The sequence below is a fragment of the Staurois parvus genome, unplaced genomic scaffold (genome assembly GCF_062004578.1).
Source record: "Staurois parvus isolate SC_StPar_1 unplaced genomic scaffold, SC_StPar_1.0 ptg000177l, whole genome shotgun sequence".
Lineage (NCBI taxonomy): Eukaryota > Metazoa > Chordata > Amphibia > Anura > Ranidae > Staurois > Staurois parvus.
Window position 1 is genome coordinate 3934271 of NW_028317973.1, and position 22336 is coordinate 3956606.

At 39.9% G+C, this 22336-nt stretch overlaps 1 protein-coding gene across 3 annotated transcripts in view; it reads right to left on the reverse strand.

Moving 5' to 3' along the window:
- CDH23 (cadherin related 23) overlaps positions 1-22100 on the reverse strand; it is a 1300862-nt gene extending 1278762 nt beyond the window's left edge. Inside the window, exon 1 of one of the 3 annotated variants that reach the window (XM_089677099.1) lies at positions 21939-22100. The gene's annotated coding sequence lies outside the window, so the exon portion shown is untranslated. The remainder of the gene's footprint in view (positions 1-21938) is intronic. The other 2 variants (XM_089677097.1, XM_089677098.1) reach the window with 2 other exon arrangements.
- Between the last annotated feature and the right edge of the window lie 236 nt (positions 22101-22336).

The window sequence follows — 22336 nt, forward strand, 5'->3', positions numbered from 1 at the left end:
CTCAGTAACGATTCTGTGTCCCTCCGTAACGATTCTGTGTCCCTCAGTAACAATTCTGTGTCCCTGAGTAACAATTCTGTGTCCCTGAGTAACGATTATGTGTCCCTGAGTAACGATTCTGTGTCCCTGAGTAACGATTCTGTGTCCCTGAGTAACGATTCTGTGTCCCTGAGTAACGATTCTGTGTCCCTGAGTAACGATTCTGTGTCCCTCAGTAACGATTCTGTGTCCCTGAGTAACGATTCTGTGTCCCTGAGTAACAATTCTGTGTCCCTGAGTAACGATTCTGTGTCCCTCAGTAACGATTCTGTGTCCCTCAGTAACAATTCTGTGTCCCTGAGTAACAATTCTGTGTCCCTGAGTAACGATTCTGTGTCCCTGAGTAACGATTCTGTGTCCCTGAGTAACGATTCTGTGTCCCTGAGTAACAACTCTGTGTCCCTGAGTAACAATTCTGTGTCCCTGAGTAACAATTCTGTGTCTGTCCCTGAGTAACAATTCTGTGTCCCTGAGTAACAATTCTGTGTCCCTGAGTAACAATTCTGTGTCCCTGAGTAATGATTCTGTGTCCCTGAGTAACAATTCTGTGTCCCTGAGTAACAATTCTGTGTCTGTCCCTGAGTAACAATTCTGTGTCCCTGAGTAACAATTCTGTGTCCCTGAGTAATGATTCTGTGTCCCTCAGTAACAATTCTGTGTCCCTGAGTAACAATTCTGTGTCTGTCCCTGAGTAACGATTCTGTGTCCCTGAGTAACAATTCTGTGTCCCTGAGTAACGATTCTGTGTCCCTAAGTAACGATTCTGTGGCCCTAAGTAACGATTCTGTGGCCCTAAAGTCTCTGTGGCCCTAACTCTGTCCCTAATACAGACAGGTCCGTCTCTCTTGAATGACCGGAGGGTAATGGAGAATTCTAAGATGGCCGCGATTTATAGCTCCACCATTACACAGTGATGGCTGGCTGGCTGCTGATTGGCTAATGCGATCACATGTCATGAATGAATGCATTATGGGTCAGCGCGCCTTGTCTGCGCGCCTTCCCAGAGATCCCCGCTCCGTCGCCACACATGTCGCCGCCATTTTTGGGAAAATTCGATTCGTGCATCCGAAGTTTGCTAATTTTCGGATTCGGCGCGAATCGAATATTTCCTAATCTTCAAACGAATTCCACTACGTCATGTTCGATTCGCTCATCTCTAATCCTGTTATTCTGAGTACAGGAAACCACGATGCATTTTTCAGTGTATGGGGGGGGGTTATTAACCTCTTGACCTCAGGAAGATTTACCCCCTTCCTGACCAGGCCATGTTTTTTCTATACAGCATTGAGTTACTTTAACTGGCAATTGCGTGATCATGCAATGCTGTACATAAATTAAATTCATGTCATTTTTTCCCCCCACAAATAGAGCTTTCTTTTGGTGGTATTTGATCACCATTGGGTTTACATTTTTTGCACTATAAAACAAAAAAGGCCGACAATTTTGAAAAAACCCAAAAACAATTTTTTTTACTTTCTGCTATAAAACATATCCAATTGAAATGTAAAAAAATCTAATTTCATCATAAATTTAGGCCAATATGTACTCTGCTACATATTTTTGGTTAAAAAAATCCCAAATTAGCGTATATTGATTGGTTTGCACAAAAGTTATTGCATCTACAAACTATGGTATATACAGTATATTGGAATGTTTTTTTATTTTTTATACTAGTAATGGAGGTGATCAGCAACTTATAGCAGGACTGTAATATTGAGGCGGACAATCTGACACCGACACTTTGTGGGAACCAGTAACATTAATACAGTGATCAGTGCTAAGAAATATGCACTGTCACTGTCTGGAAAGGGGTTGAACATCTAGGGCAATCACAGGGTTAACTCTGTGCCTAGCCAGTACAGTGTGGTGTTACTCCTCATGCACACATGACGTTTTTACAGCTGCTGTTTTTGGCTTTTGACATTTTTTTCTACAGCCAGTAAACTCCCCAGCATGTTATCCTATGTGTCCATACACAGATAGACTGTAATCAACGTATTTTGGCAGGGATGTTTTTGGCTGGAAGAACAAACCCAGGACTAGTGGGTTTCTAGAGGAGCTTTTTAGCTATAAAAATGCTCTAATGCTGAAAAACGTGGCAAAACGCTGCAAACCAGCATTTTTGGACATTTTTGGACACACACCCCCTCTCCAATTTTTTGTATTTGGTAAAAAAAAAAAAATGCTAAAAACCGCAAAAATGAAAAAACTTGGAAAAATGCCGCTAAACGCTAATGCAAAATTGCTGAAAAAGCGGAAAAATGCACGTTTTTAACGTGACTTTACACAGCTAACGTTATCAGAGTTACCAAAATGCCCCGTGTGCATGGAGCCTTATAATTAAGGGATGTGCTGAACACATTGCCACTGACAGGACACAGCTTTGCTTTGTTTATTATAAGCAGAGCTCTGCTCTGTCTCTCTTCTCGTTGATCAGCTGGTGTCGGCGGTCGTCCATTGGTTGGCACACGCTGATTGGCTTCTACTGTGACTAATCACAGCAGAGCGGCGCACCGGTGGCGAGCACACCCTACCAGGAAATGCAGAATCACATATATACATGTGATTCTGCACCAGGGGCGGAGTGACAACTCATGGGGCCCCCGGGCAATAGGGGATCATGGGGCCTATGAAAAAGGTACCAGGGGCATCTCATGGGGCCCCCTACTGACCCCAACCCCTGGGGCAGTGCCCGAGTTTCCAAATGGTCAGTCCACCCCTGTTCTGCACGTGATTCTGCACTTCTTGATAGGGTGCACACATCCCTGGTGCGCCACAGCAGCAGCCGCCCTGTAGGAGTAAAGATGCTATAGGGCGGTCGCCAACTGAGTTAATGGCACCCTCACACATTGTCTTTAAAGCATCACATTTAGTGTGCAGCTGCGGGAATGTGAGCGATCTACCAGCATTCCTACACCCACACTAATGTGAACCTACATTATTCACACTAATCCTTATGTTTTCCTAAAAACAACAAATAGCAAGGGAAGCTTTCAAATATAATTTACCACCTGTTACACTGTATTCATATTAAAATAGATACATTTGATTCTGATAAACTCAAGCAATGTTTACATATGTATTCATGATGTTTATTAAAAAAAAATTGATACGTCATTGTGTGTTTTATATTTAGAGGTACTTTAGCAATGCTACATTTCCTGCATATAAAACAAAGCATAGCTATCTTGTGTAATTACTGACCCTATAGTGAATAGAAACCAATTCTTCCCCAATCCAACAGTAGCAATTGCATGCAATACTCTGCCAGTAGAAAACTATTTTTCAAAATGTTCTTAAAAAAGGTCAGCATATAATCACAATAAATAGACAGGGATTATTGGAGAAACATTCAGCCTTTTGCATATAGTGTCAAAATAATGTTATCTGTGGGTGCAGGGGAATGTTATGCAATTAGCATCACAGTGAAAATATATACCTGGAAGTGTTGTTTTCAAGTCACGGAAAGAAAAAAGAAAAACTTATCCTTAGGCTCAAAGATGGTCAATCATTTGTAATTTTTTGACCTCAACCACTTGCCCTCTGGAAGATTTACCCCCTTAATGACCAGGCCATTTTTTGCTATTCCACACTGCAATATTTGAACTGGTAATTGCATGGTCATGCAATGCTGTACCCCCAAAAATATATGCCCTTTTTTTGCACACATAATAGACCTTTCTTTTGGTGATATTTGATTATCAATGGGTTTTTTATTTTTTGTGAAATAAATGGGAAAAAAAACATTTTGAAAAAAAAAATATTTTTTACTTTCAGATAGAAAAAATATCAGGAAAACTCAAAGTTAGCCATACATTTGGGCCAAAATGTATTCTGCTACATGTCTTTGGTAAAAAAAATCCCAATACATGTATATTATTTGGTGAATTTTATAGCATCTACAAACGAAGGCATATACTTTATATTGGAATATACACAGCTTTTGCTTTCAAACCCCATATGACCCCTTTTTGGAAAGCAGACACCCAAATGAATTTTCTGAGAGGCATGTTGAGTCCATAGAACATTTTATTTTTTGCCACAAATGTTTGGAAAATAACAAAAAAAAATGTTTTTTCTTTAAACAAAGTTGTCACTTAAATGATATATTGCTCACACATTTCATGGGTATATGTGGAATAGCACCCCAAAACACATTCTGCTACTTCTCCCGAGTATGGGGATACCACATGTGAGAGACTTTTTGGCAGCCTATCCACATACAGGCCCCCAAAATCCAATGACCACCTCCAGGCTTTCAAAGGGCATATTTCCTCATGTCACTTCCTCACTGCCTATCACAGTTTTGGAGGCCCTAAAATGCCAGAATAGTACAAACACCCCCTCAAATGACCCCCTTTTGGAAAGTAGACACGGCAAGGAATTTGATGGGAGGCATAGTGAGTATTTTGCAGATAACATTTTTGGTACAGGGTTTTGAAAAAAACAACATAGTCAGGCAGGTCGGGTCGATAACTATCGGGCAGGTAGGTACAGGAGGAGCAGGCAGAGAGTAGTCAGGTCACAAGCCGGGTACAGTAACTAACGGACAGGTAGGTACAGGGGGTCAGGCAGAGAATGGTCAGGGTCACAAGCCAGGGATCAAACAGGAGAAGTCAGCAGAGGTCAGGATCAGGCAGGGTCGGCAACAAGTCAGGCAGGAACAGGAATGCAGGTTACAAGGTACAGGGGCCCATGGAAAAACACACACCAAGGCACAGACTGCAGGTCTGGCCATCCCTTAAATACACCACCTGCAATCAGCCCCAGGTGATGGCTAATTGCCAAAGTGAACCTCTGGTTGTTGAGAGCACCCGCTGGCCAGCCCTGGTACTGCAGCCCACAAGGCAGGTGAGTCCCTCCACTATTGGCAAGTCCATTCCTGACAGTTCCCGTTGATACCTCACATTCATGGTGCAGTCTCTGTTTACATACTGCCATAGGACCACTGATGGCATTTGCCTTTGCATGCTAGCACAGGGATGGGGGTAGAGGTGATTTTTTTTTTAATTATTATTTATTTATTTTGATTTTTACACTGTCCCTTTCATTTTTTTAGCACTTTTTTTGTTATCACAGGGAATGTAAATATCCCCTGTGATAGCAATAGGCAGTAACAGGTACTCTTTTCTGAGAAATCTTGGTTCTATTACACTCTAGATCTCTCCTCTGCCCTTTAGGCATCTGATCACACCAAGATCAATGTGATCAGATACTTTCTCAATTTTAAAATGGCACTGTTATGTCTGGCGAAACCAAAATGATGAAATGCTCGTAGTTTCTGGTCTCTTAGACCATAGAGAAGATTGAAGGCATTCCAGTCTCCGATCAGCTCTATTGTCAGGCAGAGGAATTGCCAGCTGCATTTTTCGGTTGGGATGGGAGAGCCCAAGAAAATCTTGTAAGGCGGTGGAGGGGAAAGGCAGAGAGGCTAAACGCTAGTGCTTGCAACAAATGGGGCTGACCCTGCTAACACTGCGCTTTTGGAGACACTATACAAAAGGAGGCACTAGTATAATTCTGTTCATGATCAATATATTGATCCTTACAAACACTATACTAGTAATGGCGGTGACCAACGACCAGTGTGTGGGCAATCGAACACTAGCTGATCCTGGCTGCGAGGAGCGATAAATGACCTCGACACTATCTGATGTCGCTAGTGGCAGTAATACAGTGAGCCAGTGCCATTAGTACAGTGTCAGTAAATAGAATTTTTCAGTGATGAGTGATGAGGTGATCAAAGGGTTAATAGGGGAGATCAAAGAGGTAAATGTGCTAATCCAACGTGTGTAAAATGTAGTGCTTTTACAGTGCCGTGTTCCCTCTTCTCTCCCTAGATGGCATAGGGAGCACACGCATGTGCATGCACACCCAGACCAGAGCTGCTGCTTGCCTGCACGGGCGGGCTGCAAGTAGTTTAAAAAAATATATAATTCTCTCAATTTTTTTTAAACATTTGAAATTATTTTTTACATTATTTTTTCTTTTTGGAATTTAAAAAAAAAATACTATCATCAGAGTAATACAATGTTACCATAGAAACATTGTTCTACTCTGGGGTGGTGATCAGGGATTTTTCTTTTTTTTTACACTTTGTATTGCAGGAGCAATGAAGATTATTGCTCTGCAATGCAAAGCTTGCTTTGAATTGTCATGAATGGGTTAAGTTCATGACAGTTCAAAATACAGTGATCTATGGTTGACTCCAGCTGGTCACATGGTACAGGGTGCTATGATTGGCCCCATGTGCCATGTGAGACCATTTACAGCTCTCCAGGAACAGAAGCAAAGCATTTATGAATTCATAAAATCATTGTTGTCATTGTGATCATGTGATTGCATAGTGATTACATGATCACCAGATTCCAGTTACCAGGATTCTCATTTTGCGGTTTCTGGTGGGCACAGCGGACGTGGGGGAAGGGTTGCACGCCCCTGTGTTAGTAAAGCACCAGCGACGTACGGGTACATCACTGGTCCTGTAGCTGCCGCCCGTCCACAGTACATTGCAGGCGGGGGGTCCTAAAGTGGTTAAATATCACTGTGTGAAAAGCCCAATTTTAAATAGTGCATTAATTATCTTACTTCTCAGTCTTGATTACAAACATCTCTTCCTCTTAAAGTGGTTGTAAAAAACATTCAGTATGCAGCTCCCCCCGCAGCCCACCCTAATACTTACCCGAACCTGATCTTGATCCAGTGATGTGCATGTGAGTAGTTGCTGTCCCAGCTCTCTGCCTCTTTTTTGTCTCACAGACAGCAGTGGAAGCCATTGGCTCCAGCTGCTGTCAATCACAGTCAATAAGGAGGGAGTAGGGGTGGGAGTGTGACTGAGCCCCGTTCTGTGTGTCTTATGGACACACAGAGCAGGGCTTGGGGGTGGATTGCTCTGGGGGCACTGGACAGGAAGGAGGAGCCCAGGGCACCAGAGGGGGCCCTGAGAAAAGGAGGATCAAATCTCAACTGGTTCAGCAGGGACCGGCTGAGATTCAATCCATCTCTGGGCAAGCTGGTTTTGCCCGATCAATCGACTTGGGTACAACCAGCCTGTCAGATTTTTTTTACATGCAATTACTGCCAATGGCTATAGCAGCTAGCAGTAATCACTGTGTTCTGCTGGCCAGGAAGGCTCCCTGCTGCTAGAACACAATAGCGCTGCAGGAGGGTTCCCCCCATCAACACAGTCAGTGATGGAAAAAAATTTGTATAATCTATGGCCTGCTTAGGTTTCTTCTAAAAGCAAAACTAATATCCTGGTCTGGGGATCAGGCATTTTTTCCTGCTTATCATGTTGGACACAGGTCTCCTCACCACCCTATGTTTTTCCTGCCTCTGGAGCCTATCAGAGAAAACTTGGCATCTGGAAATGTTGCCTCTACCAACAGAAGGTATCCACATCAAGCAGGAAGTAATGTGAATACCTAAAGAAGGACCCCATGAAGTAAACAGAACAAGAGAAAAGGATCATCATGTGACTTTGGCTTCAGGTAAGTAAAATGGGCATTTGGGTTCTAACACATCCAAGAAACTGCAAATTGCAACATTTAATGCAAACTCCATTGAAGTCAATGGGAGGTGATTCTTGAAAATCGATTCTCTCTATTTTCAAGGATAATTGGATTGCCAAGCAAAGGCTATAGGGAGCTGGACATTTAAAGGGGGGACATGTACCAATGCAGATTAAAATGTAAATACTGTTTGGCAGGGAGCTCTTCTTTTAAAGAATAAGTTCCCCTTTCTACAAAAAATAATAAATGCACATTTTTTGCAGGTAAAAAAATGTGCATTTATTATTTTTTGTAGCAGGAGCCAGATTGCTGGTCAAATGTATGAATTTTAACTTGTGGGCCACTATGATTGTGAATTAATAAATATTGTGGTTCGCTGACATTAATCACATCCTCATAACCATGTGCAATTTTACCATACCATTAAAAAACCAAAATGTCGCACTCCAAAATTAAAATTAACTAAAAAATATATCTCAAAATATTTCCCAGTGATTTAAATCCTCAATTAAATATATAATCAATTGTGCCTTATTCCATAATTACCATAAATTCAATTATATGATTAATGTGATAAATATTTCAATTAATTGGTAAAATGATAATAATAATAATCAACTATGCTTTATTATAAATTATTTTAACTTAAATGTGATAAAACTCAAATAAATAAATCAGTTTATAATTAAATATATATATAGTGACAGTCCCATAAATCACTAATGTGATCCAAAAATGATATTTTCAGAATCTTGTGTGCTCCTATTTGTGACTTTAATATGTGCTCACCTCCATGTAAGCCTAATATTGAATTAGGCAAACATCACTTTATGTCCATGCTTGGAACCTGATGTATTCACTTGTTGTACCGTTGGGATTTGATGGATAATGGATATCACCTGGGAGCTCCTTAATAATCCTCTCCTTGTCTGCAGATATGGCTGCTGTGATCTCTCCCGCCTTATGCTGCGGGATTGCTCCTCCGTCCTTCTGATCCTCTCCTAGATTCTCCTCCGTAGTAAGTGTATAAAAGAAAGGATATCTAGTGCCTTATCCTTTTTAAAAAGCTTTTTTTAGTGCCCACTATATTGCTGCACTCACATTTTTAAAAAACATTAATCACTTGTATACATTAATCGCTTGTATACCGCACACAGCCTATACTTGCCGTCCTGGGTGTGTGGTGATGTCAGAGACCCTCCCCTATGCGTTGCACCACAGGTCCACGTGGCTTCGTCAGGGGGATGTGATTGCTGGTGCCATGCAGGTCTCCTGCGCACTGTCAGTGTATCTGCTTGCTCATACATCCCCATACAGGCAAGACAATACTTCTGACAGGAAGACTCAATTAACTACCACAGCGTTCACAATGCCGTGGTAGTTCATTGAGAACTAGTCGATAGCCACCAAGGCTGTTGGGACTTGTAATCCATTCAATCATAGAACACTGTGAATAAATGACGCAGCCCTGTGGGCAGAGTTTGGGTGCCGTTTTTAAAAAGTGACAGCTAGTACGAGGAACTACTCCCCGTACTGCTGTCACAGAAAGAGGAGAGGATTGGGCGGCGGCTGCAGGATCGGGAACATGTTCCACCCTAAAATTGGGTGGAACATTTAACATGTTCCCAAAGGTGAACTTCTTTAACAAGGCTTAAAAGGCTACATTAAAAATGCATAGTTCCTTCAAATAACATCTCAGGGGACATTTTAACCTGCCTAGAAAGTGACACATCTCTACCATGTACTACAGAAAAAGTGACATTTTCAAGGGGAAAAAAAACTCTTAAATTGTCTGTCGCTAATGACATGTCCTAGCTGCTTTGTTCTGTTTGTAAATAAAGTGGCCCCATGGGGTTTCCCCTAAGAATATACACCAGATCCTTATACTAATTGACAGTCTGGTATGGATTTATAGGGAGACCCATGCGAAGAACAAAATGGGGTCCCTTCCAAAATCCATACCAGACCCTTATCTCAGCAAGCAGCTTAGCTAGGAAAGGTGGGGCAGCGAGTGTGCACCCCTCACTTCCCAAACCATACCTGGCTACCTTTCCTGAAAAAGAACGTTGTCTCCATGTTGATGAGCACAAGTGCCTCTTCCCAACCACCCTATTCCAGTGGTTGTGAGGGGAAATGTATCAGAATCAGGAACCTCCCTTTCCAATAAGGAACCACCAGATACTCTCTATGTCAATGGATGTGAATGAATAAGGGGTGCATTCATCAAAAATTGAATAGAAAATTTAAAAGTACACATACACCCCTCTTAAAAAGCTCCTTTTTTTGAAAAAACAACCCCCACAAACCTAGGTGACAGTGTTTTATTGAAAACAAAAGATGTCCTATGATGTAAATCTTTTATCAATCACATCCTCCATTGATGTAGGTCCATATCAGTTTAGAATGAATGATGCCTGCCAATACGTCCACAACCCTGGCTACTCACCATACATTTCCTTAGCCGACAGGTAAATGTAAACAAAGGGACAGAATATACCAGTTCATATTATTGATTAAATATTGACCTTATGTGTTCAATTACATAACCTGGGATACCCTGCCCCTGCTTTGTTTACATTCAGTCCCTAGCCTTGGGAACTGCTATTCACAATGAGTGGTATAACTTTTTATTTTGTTTAACCGCTTCCGTGCCGCCTTATAGCAGAAATACTTATACAGGGCGGCACGGGCACACAAAATCACACATATATATATATATATATATATATATATATATATATATATATATATACATGGTTTTGTAGTTCTGGGTAGGGGGCGTGAGTGTACCCTACCTGCGCAGCCTCGGCTGTCAGTCACTGAGTCCCAGCCGGTGATCCCTTGCTGGCACCCGGTGATTGCCGAGTATTTCCGATGGGGGAGAGACCTGTGCATAAACAACACAGATCTCTCCCCTGTCAGTGCCTGTACACTGCTTTGTTTGGCTCTGAATAGCAGAGTGATACAAAGCAGTGTGCTTACTGTGAAACAGCACATAGTTAACCCTCTGATCACCCCACACATTAACCCCTTCCTGCCCAGTGCATTAGTACAGTGTCAGTATTTTTTATTAGCACTGATCACTGTATTGGTGTCAATGGGGATGTCAGTGACACCAAGTCAGTTCCCCCCCAGTGTCAGAATGCCCACTGCAGTCCTGCTATAAGTCGCTGATCGCCGCCATTACTAGTAAAAAAAAATGTTTTCTTAAATTATATTATATATACCACCACTTGTAAACGCTATGACATTCACATAAACCAATTAATTTACACATGTTGGGATTTTTTTTTAGCAAAGACATGTAGCAGAATACATTTTGGCCTAAATTTATGATGACATTTGATTTTTAAAATTCTTTTACTAGACATGTTTAATAGCAAAAAGTAAAAAATATTGTTTTCTCTTCTCAAAATTGTCAGTTTTTTTTTGTTTATAGCGCAAAAAATAAAAACCGCACAGGAGATCAAATACCACAAAAAAGCACTATTTGTGGGGAAAAAAAGGACGTAAATTTCATTTGGGTGCAGCGTTGCATGACCGCACAATTGTCAGTTAAAGTAAGGCAGTGCCGTATCATAAAAAAATGGCCTGCTCAGGAAGAGGGGTAAATCCTCTGGAGGGCAAGTGGTTAAACACTGTTCCTGGGCATGGGACAGATAAGAGTCCTGAGCACCATGGCTTCTCTCAGTACTAGATACAGTACAAGGCTGGGGGATTACCCAAGGCTTCAAAACATTCTACTCTTATTTGACCATCCACCAATAAAGTAAAAGGATTAGGTTCAATAGATGTTCTGTTATTGTTTATAGGCAAGTCTGATCAATAACATGACCAAGCTTTCCCAACTATAATGATATCTAGTCTATACAGGGTATTATAGTACACAATATATATTATATATACACAAGATACAGAATATAATACATTGAACATATTCAAGCAGAAGATCAAGTTTGTGGGGCTGTGTTCACTTTAAATACCCAATAATGTGATAAAAAAAATTCAGCCTCTTAATTTCACACACACACACAGTGAGTTCTAATGGACACTCCACTCAGTGCTGAACTCATCTGAGATGTACTTCACTGTGTGAAGTGTATTCATCTCTGAGAGAAGTGTGGCATAGCACCAACATCAACAAGAGAGATCTATTGTCCTCCCAAAGAACATGTTTATACCCAGCACTCAGGAACACAAAGTACAAGCAGACATCTGTAAATGTAATACCAAAAGAACATCAGATTACCAAGCCTTGAGTAGTGTCCTAGTGTACACCCATCTTCAACAAAAAAAGGAACATGAAACATTAGAAGATGTTTATTATGGAGTTATTTTTTTTTTTTACAGTTTAGCTCAAATTGATTATACCAAGTTGTCCATTAACAACTAAATCTCTGCATAAATCTATACCCTAAAGTGCACCAGTCAAGAGAGAAATATGGAGGCTAACATTAATAGGCTCTTGAAAAATACAAATTGCTTGTCTATATCTGTAATCTATAGTTCATAGACAAGGACCAAACATATTGCATTTCTTTATTTCTAAACTTGGACAGCAAGTGAAGGCTGATAAAGAAAGGGACATGAGAGATATCACTTAAGCCGGCCATAGATGGATTGAATTGATTCGATCCATCCATCTACAGGCTGACTGTACCCAAGTCTCTCCATCGATCAACTTGGTACAACCAACATGTCTGATATTTAGCATGCGATTATTATAGCTGCTAGCAATTATCATTGGAAAACCAGGAAACTCTGGACACGGACCTTGAAGAAAACAAGTGATTTAATAAAAACAGCGCTCTTGCCTGCAAAGCCGAGGGAATTTTATCCACTTCTTACAAGTGTATATACTAATAATTACATCACAATGCACATTTTTCCTCTTTTACTTTCTGTACATTCAAAAGACTTTCTAAGCTCTGTAGAATATAGCCTTGAATTCCAGCTACAAAATAAGAGTGCTAGCTACAGACTGGTACACATTACTTTACAGGAAATAAGGGAGGGGGAAGTGAGATGAACACCTTGCTTTGCAAGTAGATACTGTTAGAAATGTTAAATTTAAAAAGGGAACTCTGCAATATCTGGGTGTTGCCACATCCCAGCAAGGACAGCTAGCCCCCCCCCCCCCCCCGCCAGGAGAACACAATAGCTCCACGGGAGGGATTTCCTTATCGACACTGACTGTGTTGATGGGAGAACTGACTGGCTGCAGGAAAAAAAGTTGCATAGTCTATAACCTGCCGTAGGAACCTAACAGAAAAAAAACTGCTTTAGGAACCCAAAGGAAAAAAGCTTCTTTAACCGCCTCCCGCCCACCATATAGTAAAATGACGGACGCAAGGCGGTTCTCTTGTTCTGGGAGGACGTCATATGACATCGTCCCATTCTAACCGCGCATGCGTGGCTCCTGGAGCACGCAGCGCGGCGATCGGCGGTGCACTGTGTCCCTCGGACACAGCGAATCACCAATCCACGGAAAGAGCCGAAGATGTCGACTCGGTCATGTGATCAGCTGATCCCATGTAAACAGGGAAATGCCGGTTATCGGCATTTCTCTCCCCACGAGCTGTCACGCTGACAGCTCGTGAGTAGAGGAGAGCCAGTAATCGTCATTCCTCGGAGTGGACATGTACACAGATCATCAGAGCACTGACGATCAGTGTGCCCTGATGATCTGTGTAGCCCCAGCAGTGCCACCTGTCAGTGTCCATCAGTGCCAGCTCTCAGTGCTCATCCATGCCACCTGCCAGTGTCCAGCAGTGCCACTTTTCAGTGCCACATCAATGCCACATATCAGTGCCCATCTGAGCTGCCTTTCAGTGTCACCCATAAGTGCCAGTCAGTGCCACCTATCAGTGCCAGTCAGTGCTGCCTATCAGTGTGCATCAATTCCGCCTATCAGTGCCACCTAACAGTGCCAGTCAGTGCCACCTATCAGTGCCATATATGAGTGCTGCCTTTCAGTGCCATTCAGTGATGCCTGTCAATGCTCATCAGTGCCACCTACCAGTGCCTCCTCATCAATGCCCATCAGTGCCACCTATCAGTGTCCATCAGTGCAGCCTCATTAGCGCATATCAGTGAAGGAGAAAAATCACTTATTTATAAATTTTTATAACAAAAACTAGGAAAAAGCTTTTTTTCAAACTTTTCAGTGGTTTTTGGTTTGTTTAAGAAAAAATAAAAAACCCAGAGGTGATTAAATAACACCAAAATAAAGCTCTGTCACAAAAAAAATGATAAAAATGTCATATGGGTACAGTGTTGCATGACCGCGCAATTGTCATTCAAAGTGCAACAGCGCTGAAAGCTGGAAATTGGCGGGGCAGGAAGGGGGTATAAGTGCCCTGTAGGCTAGTGGTTAAAAGGCTATTTTTTTCAATATTTTGCTATGACCTAATGTTTTAAGTTACCTTTAACTACTATATATGTGGGCTAGACTTCAGTTAAAATACACTTAGCAGAACTTGTTAGCCACCATTTTTGGTTCCTTACCATAATCCCTGCTGCCTGGCTTCAATACTTTTAAAATCACAGACCCAGGACAAGCTTGCAGCAAATAAAAGCTGCAGAAAAGTCTGAATTATTTTCTATAAACATGTTCAGGGTCAGGGAATCAAAGAATAGAAGCCAAAAGCATCAGCATGAAGTTTTTGGAATCCAGATCTAATATATCATATATTTTGTACCATTTCACACTGAAAAGAAATCCAAAATCCCTGTTTTTTAATACAGTGTCATCTAGACGTGTGCAAACGCATACAGAAGTGTACAGTGAGTGAACACACAATATCACCAATTCACAAAGATTATCCCACAGGTTATTCATCTTTAATATGTCATAAGTGTTTAACTGGCTAGCAGAGGGAAACATTTAGGTTAGGATAAAATATCAATTCATGAGGGTTTCTGATAGTTGAATATGCAAAGTATGTATACAAAGTTAATAACTCTACACTTAATCTGGTGCCAATGTTTGTGAATTGAGCATTTGATTGGACAAATATTCCTGAGTAAAAAGAACAATTGCAGTTAAATAGTGCTGGCTGTTATGTGGGTTGAATGTGATTACACATTTGGACACAGCATACATTTTAAATCGACTTCTGTAAAAACAGTAAAATTCTGTTTTAGCTAAAAGAAGCACTTTTAAAAAATGCATTTATGATCATTCTAAATATAAAGCAGACACTTACAAATAAAGGATATATGCAAACCTATTGTGTATATATAATCTTTTGCATGTATGACGATAGATTTGAGTACAAATTCTAACTCCACAGATTGATAGTGTTAATCGAAAAAAAGATAATTAATATGGCAAAAAAACAGTCTGCCTAGATGTCCATTTTAAAGGATGACAAATTATCAGACCCATCAATTTACCAAATTTAATTTACATTCAAGACTGCAGATAACAGTAAAAATGGAACAAAAAAGGACTGTTTAGGTTCGTTTGGCATTTAAATAATTTCTCAGCTCTATCCAACTTTGTACTTTATAGCCAAATATATGATATTGAATAGAGTGGAAAGGAGTTAGAGCCCTTGTCATGCTTTTATTGTTGTCTGTGTCCTTGTTAAGAAGATATGCCCTCTTGACTTGTCTAGGTCACCATTGTCATCGGTAATCAAAATGAAGTCAATGTCATCAGAAAAGGAAGAGGGAATTCTCCCAATGGATATACTTGTTCCAGATTCTATTGAGGATTTACTCCATTTGGAGAGGAGATTTCCTCTTACTTCTTGTTGTGTTTACAGGACATGAAGTGGAGGGAAATCTCCACAATAGGACAGAGGTGAACAAAAAAAAAAAAGAAAAGCTGACAGGGTATCCACTGACAACTATCTCAATGAAGAAAAGAATATTTCATCTTTACATTTATTAAGTGTACAGTATATAATGCTTGCATTTGAAAACAAGGGTGTGTTCAGGGAATATTACTATCTTTGTAGATTAAGGTGACGCATCTAATTATATCATATGTAATCAGGTGCATAACAACAAATCATTGTGTCCCCTAGAAAAATTTTGATGGGCATCCCTTGTAACTATCAAATGTGACACTTTATGTGAAGTTCAGTGATTTTAACACAAAGTATGCTTAAGTAAGCATAGTCATTACTCTACTAGGCACCAGTGCTGTGGATAAAACGTAAAGTTTTAACAGCAATAACAATTATGAACCTCCTGACATATTGTATAATGACAAAATTATTAATGCTCTTGCACACTACTCTATAGCCCTAACACAAACTTATGTAAAACCCAGCCCTAGAAATTAACCCTGCAGGGGTTAAAGACTCATTAACGTAACAGGATGAGAAATAAAATGTAATACTTGCCTTACTCCCCGCTTCGGCAGGCTCTGGTGCTCTCCTTTGCGCAGGCTAGTGGGTATCTGTCGCATTGTACTTGATGACGTCATTGTGAGACCACAGTCCAGAGCATCTTATAGAAGCAGCTTTGTGGAACTGGAGACAGATGGAGGTAGCCTGCTGGAGCAAGGCGTAAGGCTGGCCATACATTATACAATTTCTTGTACAATTTTCCTTTAGATTTACCAAAACTATAAAATATGAAGTCAAACCTAAACGCTTTCAATTTGTATACAATCAGACAGTCCCTTGCACTACATAGTTGAAGGTAAATCTAAAGGAAATTGAACAGGAAAACTGTATAATGTATGGCCAGCTTAAGGTATTACACCTTATTCCTCATCGCCCTAGAGTTCCTAAGAATTTCCCTCTTGCAGTGCAGTAGAGCCTCACTGCAGTTTTTTTTTTTTTTTTTTTTTTTTAATTCCGAGAGTTGAGCTTTAATCTCTAGATTTTTTTAAACCATTTTGTACAACTGCAAACTTAACCTGTCCAATATGGTTTTAGTAGAGGAGAAACTCTCAGGTTTTTGACTGAATTAGGCATACAGTGTTAAATTCAGTCTGTAACAGAAGTTCAGAGGGCAATAATCTAGACTGATAAAACAGCCAAGTAAAAGCTTCCTGCTACAGAGGGGGGATCTGTTACTAGCAAAACCCCCAGTGTTTGACTCCCCCCCCCCCTTCTATATTGGAAACTTAACCATTTAGTCCTTAACGGCCTTTCAAATGTGGCCCCCTCCTACCACAGTCCCAACAGCAACTGCAGAGGCTGCTGCTATGGCTATTGTTACACCACTGCATGCAATGCAATAATAGATGCATCATTTTATGATAACACAAATTGGAAAGGTTTTGTTTTTTAAAATATTAAAAAATCCATAACATCAATTGGCACAATAGCATCTTACACCACTGGGACAAGGACAAGCCTTCATAGAAGAGGATTACAAAATTTACTCTGCATTAAAATATATTAAGTTCAGTTAAATCATCTTTACATTTAAAACAAACCATAATATTCCCTCCTAGATTGTAAGCTCTAATGAGCAGGGCCCTCTGATCCCTCCTGTATTAAAATGTATTGTAATTGTACTGTCTGCCCCTATGATGTAAAGCGCTGTGTAAACTGTAAATCCTGTATTATAATATTATTATTATTAATAATAATAATAATAAAGATCTTTTAACCACTGAGCTTAGCATCTGGAAATTTTGAGATATTTGCTCTATCAATACTATAGAGTACACAGCTAAAATAAACAACATTACATTTGAAATGATAGCACTTTTGTCCATTAACATCCTAACATTTGTAACCTTTATTGCTCAGCAGCAACCTACAGCTCACACAGAGGTTATAGATAAACGCAAAGTGAAAAGTGGCAGTTATGTACTTGTACCTCTTTCCATACAACACAAAAGTTAGGATTATCAGATTAGAGAACCCATACCTATGACTATCTCCTGCACAATGGTGGCCCCATTAAAAAGCAGTTTAGGAGCCAGTTAGTCTAATGTAGAACCAGCAGAATCTCGAGGAATCAAAGAACAGCATGTGCTTCCACCGAAAACTAAAGTTCTAAAATACTTGTGTTTTTCTTGTGTCAATTATCATGTGGAAAGTACAGAATAGAATGCCTACATTTGTAAGAATTTGCAAATTTTAAACTTTGTAATGGTGTTGGATTTTGATGCTTAACCCTAATACGCAATGGCCACTGACAAATGTTGGACCTATAAAATGTCAGCTTCTGTATCTAACATAGCTGTAGTTCCAAAAAACCTGTACCTAGGGCATTTCTATAAAATTTCTATAAGAACCACACTCATGTGGGATTCCTCACTCATTATCCAACAGTTTTATGACTATTAGCTCAAGCTTGACTCCCTCTGTGTGAGTGTAGTATCCCCCCCCCCCCTTGCTTTTGCTTTATCTTATCTCTAGCCTCTTTTTTTTTTTTAATCCCTTCTAACATTTTGCTGAAACTTTGTGATTTGTATAGTACCGCTTGTACTTTGAAGAAGGGGACATACCCCGAAAGCTTGTCCTCAAAATTGTATGTTAGTGCAAATAAAAAAAGTATCACGGACAGTACTCAATTGTTTCTGTATAAAAACACAACAAATTTTAGGACTACTGAATTAACCCCTAGTGGTACTTGAAGGAGCAGTTTCTGGCCTGTATTACAACACCAGCATTTCACCTTAGACTGTCAACTTTTAAGTAGTCCATGGATATTAAAAAATTACATTAATTAAAGATTAAAAAATAATTTTAAAATCTATTTGTTTATATATTACTGTTATTGTAGCAAGTGACTCTTATGTTTTCTTGCACTGTAGTACTTCATATCTTTTAAACAAAAGAATGCCAAAAAATGGCCGTTTCATAACTGTTACCTAAACAAATATGCTTAAATGCCAAGAACAATCTTAAAGACAATAATCATCACAGTACTGCCACCCAAAATCACAATGGTCCTCACCCAACCCGGTTAAAATCAGCAACAATCAACAAACCTTAGTCTATGTGCGGCTTTAGTTGAAATGGATCTTGGTGCAGCGTCTTATACATTTGCTCTGTTCAAGCATTCAAGTTACTTTTTCCTCAAGGAAGAAAACTATGGGACACTATATAAAACAGACTATAAGCACCTAAGAAGGTCAGCAGTCTCTGACCTTTGGATTACAACTCTACTATACTAGGCTGATAGCCTTTAGAAAAAATTTGGAAACCAATACAACAAAGTCCTGAACTTTAAAAGCAGCAAAGGCAGAAAGATGTTCCTTTTCTAACTGGCAATGAAGAGGTTAGGAGATACCTGCAGATTCTGACTGACAGCTGTGAATCTCTAACCATTAATTGTTTCTTACAAATCTGTAACATAGTAACAAAATGTAACCAACACCTTTTTTATTTACACATACCCATTTCACATTTGGAGAAACATCTGGAGCACTGTTGTAGCTAACAATAATATTGGGCTGGGAAAATTTAAAAGACTAACAAAAGTCCCAAAGTATAGTTGAACTATGAAAAGGATAACTAATGTCAAGGCTAAAATGAGACAAATATGTATACATACTAAGTGTGTCAAAAAGGAATAAGAGAGAGTTGTGAAATTGTGATATACCATGCTAGTACAGGTAGATTATGAAACATGTACGAGGACAATAAGGTGAACATATCTCATTATAAGAAGAGAATCCATTAATCAGAAGTATATTAAGTGGAGTATCCATTATTCAGATGTTAAAAAAAATATTTTATAGCGTAAATAACGGATTAAGTTTACATTTTAACAATCTAAAAGTGTTCTTTATTTCTGCACACTGCATGCATTGCCTTGAGCAATTCTCAACTTTACTATGCTCCACTATGCTAAAAAAAATGTTACAAAGTATAGCAGGTTGTGTGGATTTTTATTTCAAGTCCTAAATGTTTCAATTGACTGTACTGCCTTCCAGTTATAGATAAAATGTTTTCCAAGTAGCCTTTATGTTTTAAAATGAATTCACTCATTCGGTTACATTTTGAAATCTCACTTGTGTTACTTTAAAACTCAAGACTGTTATTCTGAGTTTAATTTAACAGGCAAAAGTATCCCTTGAAGCAAAGTATCAGCATGTATTATTGCTGGAGAACAGTGAAGCATTTCATCGCACAGTCTATAACATGCCACCTATGTCACCTGCTAAATTAAAGATTTCAAGGTGTGTTTACTCCTACAGGACATGGTTACTCAGAGCTAGAGTGTTGTTTTACAAGCTCTTCTACAATTGAGCCTATTTTTTACTGTTCTACAAAGGTTCTTCCTTTTGCACAAACATTACATGTAAGCGCAACCTTTCCACAGACTTCATAATAAAATTCACTCATTTTTATGTACATGAATTAGCATGTTAGTTAACTAGTATTGGCTAACAATCCATCCAGTAAATGACAAGTGGAAAGCCTTGGCTCCCAAAAGCCAGCAATAGCAACAGTTACACCCCGGTCACATCAAGCCCGACTTTGAAATCGTGCGACTTACAGTGAAGTCGCGCAATTTCAAAGTCAGGGGACATGCCGATTTCAAGTGCGATTTGCAAGACATCTGACACAGATGTCTATGCAAATCGCATGAAATGTAGTGCATGTACTACTTTAGAAATCGGTGCGGCTCCCACCAAGTCAGACCCGCACCAATATGACTGCTGTAATTGTGGACAATAGGGTGCGACTTGGCATATGATTTGCAAGTCACCTGGCATGCAAATCACATGCCAAATTGCACCTGATGTGACCGAGGGCTTACACAAGTTATGCATGACTGCTAAATAACATATGAAACTGTGGATGCCAGACAATGCAACATTTCTGTTGACAGTGACATAAACTCTGAGACAGTAAGCATATGGTATGTAATTGATTTGCCTTGATATATATTCATACACATAGAGTCACAAAGCTGAAAAATATTCAACATCTTAAAAAAAAGTAACATGTGTTGACCATTCTTCTCATCCAACATACTACTAAGTGTACTTTTCAACAATTATGCACAATAACTGTCACCTTATATGTAACAAAAAGATCACAAAGATGAAGGACTTCGTTTCAGCTAACCATAGGATTGACAACTTTCACCACCACAAAATGGAATTCAGCCACAGGAAACTTTGGAACTATAAACAAGACTGTCACATCCAAATGTCACTACTGTCTGATATGTCACAAGACTGCTGAGCTCATGGTAGAGACACAGCCTGGTCCCTGACAAGGAAGGGGTTACCAAAATCATTTTTTAAATTAGCAATGTGAATGATACCATATTCTGGAGGCAAGTGTTCATGTGTGGGATGTCTATACGAATCCAAAGCATTCTGTTACTACACTATGATTCACTGGGACTGCTCCAATAGCATCAGATGAATGACAATGAGTTGCCTTTGCGTGTTTAGCTTTTGGACAGGAATAAAGCCAGCATATGAATTTCACACCTACGGCTGTTGAGAACACAGGCAATGATCCTTATAGTGACATGACACTTCCACATATATCATTTTTATTTGTGTAACATGCAGATATTCCACAAGCACGTTGACCAAATTATCCTGAATAAAATGTGTTTATACATAAAAAACCCCAACAAAAATAAAAAGCTTATACCAGTCTTTCTCACCCATTTTACCACAAAGAACCCCTGAAATAGTTTTCAAGTCTCAGAAACCCCCCAATAAAATGACCAGACCCGCAGCTGATGCTACATTAGCATGATCTCTAGGTTGCACAGAGTTTTAAATAAAATAATCATGAATGGAGTTCCCTTAACAATCATAGAAATGAGTAATAATCCTGGCCAGAGAAGAAGCACAGACAGAAGATTGTAGTACCCCCTTACACTGGTGTCAGTCTGCCACCTTCTCTTCTAAAGGGACCCCTAGCAACCTCTGGAGGAACCACAAGGTTGAGAAAGACTGGCTTAGATCCTGCTGCTATATTATTAATCACATTAAAAATACTATAACAAATATGTCATATAAAAGCAAAACAAAAGTAACAAATGCATCAACAATGTATTCAAAAATTAGAAATATTTACAAAAGCAGGGTTTTTTTTTTGATCGGGTGAACAAGGCAGACCTGGGAGGCGACTGTTTTTTTGTTTTTGTTAAATGACCTTTTAGATAATGAATTTAAAATGATCACATGATAGCCTATGCAAGAACTCATCAGCAGCAGCTGGTAACACATGGCTGAGACACAAGACTCATCTATCCATGCATGATCATTATTCTGTGCAGACCTACACAGGCACATAACCTTTCTCCTAAGTTTACACAAATAATATATAAAAAGAATATGTTCATGAGAGGTGAAGGCAGGTTCATCAGGAGGGTGCAATGGGCAGCAGGGTGCAATGGGTAGCAGGGTGCTGTGTAGAGGTAGATGATGGAATGGCTCTGGAGATGTAACAGAAGTTATGATTATGTCTGGATTAAAAGTCTCTGTACCTTAAGGTGTCAAGGAAGCTGCTGCACAGTAATTTGGAGCTGGATCTGCCTTGCTGGGTCCCGATGGATGCTCCAGGGTGCAAATCCTTCCTTTATATTCCCCTCTGTCTGTCTGTTATGAATTCCTTCCAGAGTACAGCACAACTTCGGGAGTGCCACAGGAATCCTTCATTCCCCCCTCAGTCCAGCTGATGCTGCAAGCTCCCCCCTCTTCTCCCTCCCACCCTAAGAAGGCATTGACAGTCCCTCTCCCCTGGCAGGATGGAGTCTCATCAGGTGCTGGGCTCTGCAAAGTGGCAGCACACAACTTTGCCCCCCTGGAAGCTCAGGGTCAGCTCCTTCCCTGACAGTTCCAGCACAGATCTTCTTCCCCTGCTCAGACTAGACGCCGCACATCA